The sequence below is a fragment of the Polypterus senegalus genome, chromosome 14 (genome assembly GCF_016835505.1).
Source record: "Polypterus senegalus isolate Bchr_013 chromosome 14, ASM1683550v1, whole genome shotgun sequence".
Lineage (NCBI taxonomy): Eukaryota > Metazoa > Chordata > Cladistia > Polypteriformes > Polypteridae > Polypterus > Polypterus senegalus.
Genome location: NC_053167.1, coordinates 77705884 through 77719051, shown reverse-complemented (window position 1 = coordinate 77719051; position 13168 = coordinate 77705884).

Sequence of the window (13168 nt, the reverse complement as noted above, 5' to 3'; positions counted from 1 at the left end):
CTGTTTTCTCCATATAGGGTGGTCCAGATCTAATTATGCAATTTTCATTACACTATAACTTATTAAGTGTATTACATAGAAAATCACCCGAAGAATTCCGGACCATCAAGAAGTGTGCGAACTGACGACATGAAGAATCGTTTTCTTGCTGATCTGGAATCGTCCCCGCTTAAATCAAAGTCATCCAGACGATCTGGATCTGTATAATTAGATCTGGACCACCCTGTAGAAATTGATTGAGACCCAGTGGTTCCTTCACTTTACTGGGCATGTCTGGCTTCAGCAGATAAGCAAATTGCTTCACTTCTTCTATTGTGCTGCACTTGTTAAAAAAAGAAAAGAAAAACCCGTAGTTTTGTGACACCCCTGTAAAGACCACACTTTTTTTTGACAGATAATAAATAGTAGACTGCCTAGCATTAAAAAGGCTTACTACTTATCATTGCTTTTCGCTTTTCTCCCTTCTTACAATGAAAAGAAAGTGTGCATTCTTATCAGGAGAAAAGGGCATTTGGGCCTACACAGGGAAAGGAGCAAAGGCTTGAGCCACTGCAGCCACCCTTTTGTGCAGGTCCTTGCAGGTAGAATAATATTCCATTGCAAGTTCTTTTAAGAAACACAAAGTTCGGCAGCTGGTGAAAAACTGGCATTCTAATGATTCTGCGGGCTATATGCTGAAAGCAAGAGGTCTTCCCATTGTGAGGGACAGCCAGCATCCTTGAAATGGAAGGACTCCAACCTTCTCTGGAAGTGCTTTGGAGCTGCAGCTTCATATCAATGGAAGCACTCCCAGGAATTGGAATAAAAAGAGTTGCCTGCCACACTTGAGTTGAGCCAGAGTTGGGAGGAGGTGGACAAGGCTTGCGAGAAGTGGAGATGGCAGTGACCAAGTGACAGAGAGAAGAAGAAGGGATTTTTAATTTAACTGTATGCTGTATTGTATGGTGGTTGCAGTGTGGGAAACACTTAGAGAGGAGAGTATCCCGCAATAAAAACTCTTTTGACTTTTATACTTTTGTCCAAGCCTATTTGTGTTGGGTGTTTGAGGAGTTGGAGCGCCCCCTGCCATCTACACCATTCATTCTCATTAGTTTGTCATTAACACTGCAGAATTTCTGAAAAAATGTCCTCATAGATCAACATAGTGATTATCATATCAGACAAGTGTGTTACAAAGGTCATACTTTTATCTCTGGGCCTTCATACATGTACACACTAAAAACTGAAAACAGGAGGACTTTAAAGAAATCTTGCCTTTACCTTGTTCTTTATTGCTAACCTAATTTTTGGAGAAAACCAACTGTCAAGACCCAAAAATTACCACACTAAAAAACAAGACTTACTGGTCTAGCAGTAAAGAACAGGGTTGTGTCTTTCTTGTCTTTTCATTGATGGGGGCTTTCAGCTCTGTTCATGTGAGTTCATTCATTTGTTCATCAGCTTGATGAATTTCAAAACAGCAGCCCTCATATGTTTCATCATTGTGTTAGACAAAGACTCAGCAGCAGCGTGTGTTGGTTACTTTTTTGTCATTTTCTTGAAGTATCGTTTACATAAATTAGTCATACTGTATACAAAATGAACAAGTGTATGCTGCAAACGTGCATGTTTCTGAAATTTTCACATTTGAGGAAGTGGGTAATAGTTACGGGGACTGCTAAGGAAGTACTTAGCAATTTAGAAATTGTAGAGGGAGAAGTTCTGCTTACATTAAAAGGGGCTAGACTTCATTTATCCATGAGTGCTTAAAGAGGTTAGCAAGTGCTTATATAAACCCTTGATGTGTATTTTCCTAAAGTCACTGCACTCTAGAAAAATTCCTAAGGTCTGGAAGAAAGCCAATAGTATCTCAAAAGGGTGATCATACAAATATAAGTAACCATAGGTTGGTAACCTTAACATGCATCACAGGTAAATTAATGGAAGGAATTACTAAAGAAAAAAAATTAAGCAGTATATGGTAAGAACGAGAGTTTTAGAGAACAGTCATCATGGATTCAGATGGGGGAGGTCATGCTTTACTAACATTCTGGAATTCTATGAGGAAGCAACAAAAGCACATGATCAAAGACCCGCTATGATATTATTCATCTTGATTTTCTGAAGACCTTTAACATGAAAGACTAGCAATAAAAATAAAAGAAGTGAGTGTGTGTGTGTGAAATTGGCTCATGCACAGGAAGCAAACAATTATGGTGTAAGGAACCTTATTAAAATTAGGTGATGTTAAAAGTGATGTCATCCAGGAGTTAGTGCTGGGGATATTGCTCTTTTTAACATACAGTGGTGTGAAAAACTATTTGCCCCCTTTCTGATTTCTTATTCTTTTGCATGTTTGTCACACAAAATGTTTCTGATCATAAAACACATTTAACCATTAGTCAAATATAACACAAGTAAACACAAAATGCAGTTTTTAAATGACGGTTTTATTATTTAGGAGAAAAAATCCAAACCTACATGGCCCTGTGTGAAAAGTAATTGCCCCTGAACCTAATAACTGGTTGGGCCACCCTTAGCAGCAATAACTGCAATCAAGCGTTTGCGATAACTTGCAATGAGTCTTTTACAGCGCTCTGGAGGAATTTTGGCCCACTCATCTTTGCAGAATTGTTCAGCTTAATTTGAGGGTTTTCTAGCATGAACCGCTTTTTAAGGTCATGCCATAGCATCTCAATTGGATTCAGGTCAGGACTTTGACTAGGCCACTCCAAAGTCTTCATTTTGCTTTTCTTCAGCCATTCAGAGGTGGATTTGCTGGTGTGTTTTGGGTCATTGTCCTGTTGCAGCACCCAAGATCGCTTCAGCTTGAGTTGACGAACAGATGGCCGGACATTCTCCTTCAGGATTTTTGGTAGACAGTAGAATTCATGGTTCCATCTATCACAGCAAGCCTTCCAGGTCCTGAAGCAGCAAAACAACCCCAGACCATCACACTACCACCACCATATTTTACTGTTGGTATGATGTTCTTTTTCTGAAATGCTGTGTTCCTTTTACGCCAGATGTAACAGGACATTTGCCTTCCAAAAAGTTCAACTTTTGTCTCATCAGTCCACAAGGTATTTTCCCAAAAGTCTTGGCAATCATTGAGATGTTTCTTAGCAAAATTGAGACGAGCCCTAATGTTCTTTTGCTTAACAGTGGTTTCGTCTTGGAAATCTGCCATGCAGGCCGTTTTTGCCCAGTCTCTTTCTTATGGTGGAGTCGTGAACACTGACCTTAATTGAGGCAAGTGAGGCCTGCAGTTCTTTAGACGTTGTCCTGGGGTCTTTTGTGACCTCTCGGATGAGTCGTCTCTGCGCTCTTGGGGTAATTTTGGTCGGCCAGCCACTCCTGGGAAGGTTCACCACTGTTCCATGTTTTTGCCATTTGTGGATAATGGCTCTCACTGTGGTTCGCTGGAGTCCCAAAGCTTTAGAAATGGCTTTATAACCTTTACCAGACTGATAGATCTCAATTACTTCTGTTTTCATTTGTTCCTGAATTTCTTTGGATCTTGGCATGATGTCTAGCTTTTGAGGTACTTTTGGTCTACTTCTCTGTGTCAGGCAGCTCCTATTTAAGTGATTTCTTGATTGAAACAGGTGTGGCAGTAATCAGGCCTGGGGGTGGCTACGGAAATTGAACTCAGGTGTGATACACCACAGTTAGGTTAGTTTTTAACAAGGGGGCAATTACTTTTTCACACAGGGCCATGTAGGTTTGGATTTTTTTTCTCCCTAAATAATAAAAACCATCATTTTAAAACTGCATTTTGTGTTTACTGGTGTTATATTTGACTAATGGTTAAATGTGTTTGATGATCAGAAACATTTTGTGTGACAAACATGCAAAAGAATAAGAAATCAGGAAGGGGGCAAATAGTTTTTCACACCACTGTATATATAAGTGATCTGGATAAGAATATAAATAAAAATCTGGTTAAGTTTGTTGAAAATACCAAACTAGTTGGACTAGTTACTGTAGGAATTGCAGCTAATCTAGATTAAGGTAAATTGTTCTAGAGCGGGGTGCCCAATACGTCGATCATGATCTACTGGTAGATTGGAAAGGTAGTGCAGGTAGATCGCGTTGAATTCAAAAAATTTTTTTTTTAAAAATGTTAGTCTATCTTATATCCTCCCTATGGCATTTGCTACTTGATTGACATACAGGGCGGCCAGTCTGAGAGCTCTTTTCTTCTAACACACTGGTCATCCCGCATGCACGCGAGCTACTGCAAAACTCCGGCTATCTAAGTGATCTAGTTAGCCTTCCAATTTATATCGACTAAAGAAGGGATTTAAAAAAAAAATTGTTGGTTATGGGCTGGATGTTGAATTGGAAGAGGATTTTTTTCTCTCACAATGTCACATTCGAAGTGCGTTTGTCTGATCTGTCAATCTATCATTGCTATTCCAAAGAAGGAAAATGTGGAAAGGCACTTTCGAACTGTTTATAAAAACTATGAAACTGACTTCCTTCTGAAAAGCGATCTGAGAAAGAGAAAGATGAGAGAACTAAAATCGCAGTTAATCGGACAGCCGTCATTTTTCACTCGGCTGAATTCAAAAGCAAAGGCAGACACCCCAAAGCATCGTTCCGGGTGAGTCACTCGATCATTAAGCATAAGAAGTCTTTCTAAGATGGAGAGATGATAAAATATGCCTTCATTGAGACAGATGGTTAGGGAGAAACTCCTGCTGAGATTTAAAGACCCCTGGCCGGAGAAAAAGGTGTTTCTCCTTGTCATTAAACATGCAGAATTCAAGCAACTTAATAACGATCAATTTCTTCATTAAGTGAACCACAGACCCATAGAAAAAATTATCAAGTAGTGCATGTTATGATGCGGTCCCAGTGTTAGGTATCAGTTTTAATTTATGTACTGTATATTAATTGTGTGAGTCTACAAGGGTTGCAAGGCCAAAAAACTGCCCAGTCCCAACTGGGCGTTCCATTTAGCAAAAATGTTCTTAATGAGGTCATTCCTCATTGTTTCCAGGCTTTGTCCCAAACAATTCAATACAGTAGGTCTCGTGGACAAGCTGGGAGACCTGGCTTCATTCAAGCATCACAGGTGACTGCACGGTGCCTTGATCAGGTGGTGGAAACACAAAACAGCACCACAGAACAACAGAAAAGAAAGCATAGAAAAACAGAGATTAGTAATGATTGCAAATCCCTAAAGAATGTGGTAATCATATGCATGTATAGTCTATTAGAAGTAAGAAAAAGCCAAATTAAAAAAGGTTTTTTGTTTTGTTATTTTTTAAATGTTCCACAGTGTTAGCCCGGCGTATCTCTCTTGGTAAAGTGTTAAAGACTTTTGGTGCACAATAGCAAAAAGCCACCTCACTGTTTCATTTATCTCTTGGAATATTAAGCAGATCACTATTTGAAGATCTAAGGTTACAGCTTGAAATGTAGGGGGACAGAATGTAGGCGCAAGATTATTTAAAGCTTTATGTACCATTAGCAGTAGTTTTGGTAACAATGCTGAAACTGGTGAGATGTGTTCAGGTTTTCTTTTTCTGTTTAAGACTCTTACTGCTGCTGAACTAGTTGTAATCAACTTCTGTCTTTCTTAGGCAGTAGGAGTGCATTACAGTAATCTACTGTAGTTGACTAAAAAAAACAAAATCGTGATTTAATTTCTCAGAATCTTGCATTGTTATAAGTGGCCTAACTTTTGCAATGTTTCTAAAGTGAAAAAATGCAGTCCTGGCAATATGTTTAATGTGCAAGTCCATGATTACACTTAAATTCTTTACTTCCATCGTAATTTTTAATGCTAAGGGATCAAGTTTATTTCTAATACCCTCACTATTTACATTTTGCCAACCATTAAGATTTATGTTTTTTCATTATTTAGCTTGAGAAACTTATTACTCATCCATTCAGAAATGCCAGTAAGACATTTGTTCAGAGAGGCCAGAGCATGTGTTAAGTAAAAAGCAGCAGGCCCAGAATAGATCCTTGTAGCACACGGAATACAATATTATGGACCTCCAAACTACAATCACCATAACTGACAAAGTATTTTCTACCAGTCAAATAAGACTGAAACCAGCTTAAGGCACTACCAGAGAGACCCACCCATTATTTAAATAATGTGGTCTATGCTACACTTAGGTCTAAGGGCCTCATGTATAAACGGTGCATATGTAACCAACTGCAATCCACCTTTCCTTGCGTTGTGTAAATGATCGTCACGTAGGCACGTGGGGTTAAAACACAAGCTTTTATTTTCCTCTTCAAGAAAGTCTTTTCAAAACAAAAGGAAAAAAATAGACAGGGCGTCACATAAACGTCTTCTCCTCTCTGCCCCCACAGCATCCACCGCGCTTCTGCCTTTTTATTTATGCAAACACATTACATATAAAACTATTTACAAAAATGTACTCAAATTTTCCAAAGAGATCTATCTACAATACACATAGCTTATAATTCATATTCTTAACAAAAAATAAAGAAAATTCAAAGAAAAATATATATAGCATACCTTTACATAAACGTCTTCTCCCCTCTGCCTATTATATTATTAATTAAATTGATTACAAATTATTAACATAAAGTAAATGAATTAAAAATCTGGAAAAAATTAGGGAGAACTGAAACCACAACCTTTTCCCACAGTATCCACCGCGCTTCTGGCGTTAGAGCCAAAAAACATGGTGCATGCAGGTTGTGAGTTGTACTACTAACTATTTACAGGGATCAACTCTTTTTGGGGAAGTTCATAACTAAAAAAAAAAAACGAAATTATAAATAACATTTTACACTTTGCTGCATGCTCCTCTCTGAACTTCACCAAAATAGCCAGGCACTAACAGCTGACTACCTGAATATACCCACAGTATACAACATACAGTATGTGTTACCCATAACACTGGGAAAGTGACTAATGAAAGTTGCTCAACCCATCTCAAGTATACTTGCATTGGGGGTGCCCCATACACCCTCTCATCTATTTGACAATATTCCTTCTCAACTTAGCAATACTCGTAGAATTATTATCTGTCACTAAAAGCAGCCTTTAATCATTTACTTTTCCCAAAAGGTTACCATCAACACGAACATCTTAATTACAACAATAACGATTTGACAAAATCAGTAATGGAAAGCTTTTTAAATGGCACAATTTCTTGAAACATATTCTGACTCAACTGATTAACCGGTTTCATTACTCTACCAACCCTAGTTTTAATTCTTGACACTGTATTTTTTCCAGTTGAACTTTCAAAAACTGAACATCCACTGACATTGTCTAGGCCATTCACTGATTTCTGGTCCAACCCATTCACCTGTCCACCTATCTGATCGTGGTCCACAATCTTGTCCTTCCTCTCATCTACCTGGATACTGATCTCTTCTTTAATACTATAAGAATGATCAGGTGGCTCATTAGGATCAGAGGTGTTCAATAACTGTCTACTGAATTCACTTCGGTCCTCCCCTCTAAAGTATTTACCAGCATCTCATCTTCTGACTCACAGCTAGATTCTGATGACTCAGCAAATGATAACTGATGGTCATCGTCTTTAGTCTCCAATGGTAGAAAGTTAACAAGTAATAGAAGATTCCGGTGCACAACCTTCTCTTGTCCACTACTAATATTTTTAATCCGATCAGTATGACACCTGGGATTTTTTGCAATCACTACATAGGAAATAGACTCCCATCTATCTGCTAATTTCTCATGCCCTCGTTTACTCTTGTTTGCCAGTAGGACGCGACCTCCTTCAACAATCTTGTGACCCCTCACTTTTCTGTCATAATACTCAGCCTGGCGCTGTTGACCTATGCTGGCATTGGTCTGGGCAGTAGCCATTGCTTCTTTCAGATCGTCTATCATTTTCAATACATATTTGTCATAATTGATGAGATTGCAATGCCTTCCAACATTGTGAAACATCACATCAACAGGTAGCCTTGGCACTCTACCAAACATTAAATTGAACGGTGCAGTGTAGTTGGATACAAAGGTTAACGTCTGCAACATCTGAGGCCAATTCTGCTTCGCCCTTGGAGGCAATGTTCTAATCATAATTCCCCAGTGTTCTATTAAAACGTTCTGCACTTCTGTTTCCCATAGGATGATAGGCAGTGGTCCTGGACCTTTTTACACCAGACACTAACAGTAGCTCCTGAATCAACTGACTTTCACAACTGGCTCCCTGATCGGAATGGATTCTCTCGGGAAAGCCATAAACACAAAAGTACTTGTACCAGAGCTGACGGGCAACTTGCTTAGCCAACTGATCATGACACAGAAATGCATGGACCATCTTCGTAAAGTGATCAGTGATAGCAAAAACATCCATTGACTTCCCATGTGAATCTTCTGCTGACCAAAAACCTATGCAAACTAATTCTAAAAGGCTTGCTTTCAAGAGGGGCTCTACCCTTCGGTTCTGGTGTCTTGCTTACTACGCAGCGTTTACAAGACCTGACGTACTCCCTGATATCGCTCTCCATATTTGCCCAAAAGAACCTCTGTCTTGACAGGTACAGGGTTCTATATTGTCCTTAATGTCCTGCTTCATTGTGCACTCCCTGCAGAGCTTGTTTCACCAGGGAGGTGGGGACAACATACTAATGAAGTCTCTTTCCAGTCAAAGGATGTTTAATCACTCTATACAATATCCCATCCAGCAACTTGAGTTTATTCCACTGTCTTAATACCTTCTGAACCTCAAAAATCTCCTTAACTCCCTCTCACCTGGATGGTCTCCTTTCCCAGGCCACATAATAAAAAACCCTTGATGAAACATTATCTTCCTGCAGTTCTATCCTGAAGTTCCTTCAGAGGGAATACAGGCAAGGCACACTGTCTAGGTGGGATCAACTGCTGAACATCTTGGACAAGCCAAGAGGATGCTCTCCCTCTTGTTCTCTCATCCCACTGAACCTGACCATCTAGCACTGCTGTGACTTCCTTGTTACTAAGTGAACAGTGTCTAATTGTTGTGCTGTTATCTGTTGTGTTTCATCAAGCAGAGCCCCATAAGTTTCAGTCAGAAGCCTCTGACCGACTCTGGCTTTTACAAATGGTTGTCTACTCAGAGCATCTGTAACTACATTCTTGGGGCCTGGAATATACTGAATGCCAAAATTATATGGCGCTAACTTAGACACCCAATGTTGTTCACAGGCATCTAACTTAGGTTTGGTGAGAATATAAGTCAATGGGTTGTTATCTGTCCAAGCAGTAAAAGGATGACCCGTAAGCCAATGACTAAATTTATCACAGACTGCCCATTTCAATGCTAGAAATTCCAATTGATGGGCAGGGTATTTCATCTGTGCACAAGTCAATGCTTTGTTTGCAAAAGCAATAGGACGTGCCTTACTTCCCCCCTCAGAAACCTGAGAAAGTACTGCGCCTAATCCATTGAGCGAAGCATCAGTTGAGAGAATAAAATAAAGGGGCGGCCAAAATCAGTGTGAGCCAACACTACTAAATTCAGCAGGGCATCCTTGAGACCACTAAATACTCTGCTATGCCCTGGAGTCCAATCACTTTGGCTAAGTCTCTTAAGAACAGCCGCGCCCTTAGATTTACCCTTTTCAACTGTTAACATTGCTGTCAAGGCAAAAAGTGGCTTAGCCACACTGGAGTAATTTTGTATGAACCTCTGGTAGTACATTACCGTGCCAAGAAAGGATTTTATCTTCTTCGCTGAAGGGGTGACCCCGTCTTCTGACATAAGGTCTGATTCAGTCAAAGCAGCAATAGCTTGCACCTTTTCTGGGTCAGTGGAGACTCCACTTTCACTGACAACTTGGCCTAAAAACCTAATACTGCACCGAAGGAAATTACATTTTCTTGGGGCCAATTTAGGCTGTGCTCACTTAGCCTACTAAAACCATTTCAAGTCTTTTGATGGCTTCTGCCTCATTGGGGGATTAAAATCAGCACATCATCAAGGTAACATAATAATATCAAAAAATTCTGGTCACCAAAAATATTCATCATTAGGCACATAAAACTGGCTGGGCTGTTACACAAACCTTGAGGCAGTCTGTTGAATTTGTGGAGACCCACTAGAGTTGTAAAAGCAGTTAGTCTGTTATCATTTTTGTGCATTGGAATATTATAAAACCCAGATATCAAATCCATTGTACTGAATATAGCATTACCTCCCAGGGCAGCTAAACAGTGAGCCTGGTGCGGAACGGGATGTGCGTCTTTTAGTGTGCGTGCATTCAACACAGACACGCAAGTCACCATTCTTTTTCCAAACAAGAACGAGAGGGGAAGCCCACTTACTAGAAGACTTCCGAATAATGACATTTTGGTGGTTCTATCAGTATAGCACTTCTGCTGGAAATGGGTACATGTGTAGAGAGCCTCCCCCATACTATATGTTCATTATTGGCCATTAGTGTAACAGCATTAGTTAATTTTGCAGTTCCTATTACATCTGGAATCTTGTCACCTCTTCATCTGGTTATGCCAGACAGCATGCTCAAAAACTGCAGTATTAGCTTCATCAGCGGAGTTAGGAGTGTTCATTACGTTCCAATAATGTGAATGTTGTTTGAACTGACTCAACAGATGCATTATTACATTGGTCCCCAGTATTAACTGGTCACGTTGACTGGACACCACCAGGACAGGGACACTCATTACTTGGTCATAGACGTTAAGCTCCAATTACATCTGTGGGTGTCTGGACAACCTCTGGCAACAAACTTTCTTCTGCAAGCTTCTTTTCTGCATCCTCACTCATCGTGCATGCCATCGAACCAGTATCTAGTAAAGACAATAATGGAACTCAACTATTTACTTTCACATTCATGTAGAACATACTGTCTGCTCTCTCCAATTATTCACATTCTGGCATATGACCAGATCTCCCTTTGGAGCCAACCTACTACTCTCCTCGTAAACGGAAGCCAAATCGTGTTCAAAATTGAGGGTCTGACTTAGTAAGCTCACACTTTGCCCCCCAAATGCGAGCAATTTAGTTTCCCTGGTCAGTCACCTGAGCATCTGGGTGAACAGTATGCGGATGTACTTTTGTACAGTCCCTCTTGTGGTGACCAGTCTCCAAATAAACAAAGCACCTTCTTTCCCTCAGGCAATGATCATGCGTATGGTGTGTCTTATCACCACATATTTTACAGGAAGCCCGAGCCACCCAATGAGTTGGCTGCTGAGGAGGCATGGCTGTCCATGCCAAAACTTTCTCAAACATGTCTAGAACTCGCTCCAATGCTCCCATCTCTTGATTATTGTGCACATCTACCTTCATCTGTTCGGCACGCTTGTCGCTCCATAATCACATTTCTCTACTGCAAAATTAACAGCAGTAACAGCCGCTAGTGTACAACCAACCTTGCTTCTCATAATAGATTTTTTCCTTGCCCAGTGCTCCCTCTGATGCTTATCAATAGCCTCCTGTACCTCTGCGGCTGACCATTTACTAATTGGTTTATATTTAAAAACACTGACAAGATCAGAATCTGGACAATTTCTTATAAATATCATGGAAATCTCTGTAGACATGTGTTTCATCTTTGCACCTTTCTTCCTCAAGTGTTTGTCAGCCCGCTCAGCAGCAGTGTTCAGCCGAACCCAATAATCTACAGGACTCTCATCATCATTTGATTGTGTGGCATAAAAATCTGCCACTGGGGAGCAAGACTCTGGACTCTCGCTAAAATATCTCCTCAATATTTCGTATATTACTTTGGGATGCAAAACACTATTTAGGGTCATATTACTCTTCAATCCAACTTTGACAATATTTCTTGCCCGCCCCAAAAGATAGCTCAGCACCTCGTCTGCTTGCTCTGGGACAGAGACTCCCTTATTACGTAGATACACTTCCATAATGTCTATCCATTCCTTGCACTGTGTGTTTGTCGGATTCATCCCCTCTAAACACTGGCGGTTTCTTCCCATCTGGCTTTACTACAACATTTAGTTTGTATAGATCGAGAGTATTAGACAGGGGATCAGGTCGTCCAGCAGAAGGAAGAGTCATGAAACTCTCTGGGGTGTCAAGACTCCTACTAGCCAATAACCGACTGGCAACAGAATCACCAATCTGAGTACCTAGCTCTCCTATATTGTCGCGTAATTGCTGCAAAGTATCAGGGGCACTATCGGTAGGGGTCGAGAACCTTGGCTTCACAGAGGATATGTCATTTGCCTCCATGGTGTCCGAATGCTCTCTATAAATTCACCACCTAACCTGCCCTCCTGTAATCTCCTTTGCATGCAATAAGTCTTGACCCCTTCCTACTACTGGGGTCACATCTATAAAATTCAGTCCACGCCCCCCCTCTAGCCATATTACAATAGCTAATACACGAAGAATAAAAGAAAATACTGTATGTATATAACTGACTATAAATACACAATTTACAGAACAAGTATTAGTATATAATTAAACATTTGTAAACATTATATATATATATATATATATATATATATATATATATATATATATATATATATATATATATATATATATATATATATATATATATATATATATATATATATATATATATATATATATATATATATATATATATATATATATATATATAAACCGTAACCAATAACCAATGAAGTGTCCTTTAACGTCGTTAGCTCTCACATAAACTGATTCTTTCGGCTCACAGAGAGGATACCTCAGTCTTCACGGCACTTACTTGACCCTCTTCTCCCCTCTGCCCCCACAGTGTCCACCGTGCTTCTGCTTTTTTATTTATACAAACACATTACATATAAAACTATTTACAAAAAAATTACTCACATTTTCCAAAGAGAACTATTTAGAATACACATAGCTTATACAAATAAAGAAATCCTAATTTTATAATTACAGCACATATTCTTAACAAAAAAATAAAGAAAAATAAAAGAAAAATATATATAGCAAACCTTTTCAAAACAAAAGGAAAAAGTAGACAGGGCGTCACATAAACGTCTTCTCCCCTCTGCCTATTAAATCTATTATAAATTATTAACACAAAATAAATTAATTAAAAATTGAGAAAAACTTAGGGAGAACTGAAACCACAACCTACCCCCACGGCGTCCACCGCACTTCTTGCGTTAGAGCCGAAAAACGTGGTGCGTGCAGGTTGTGAGGTGTGACACTAATTAACGCCCGTACTACAACAGATTATATTGTTGTTATACTATTAACTGTTTACAGGG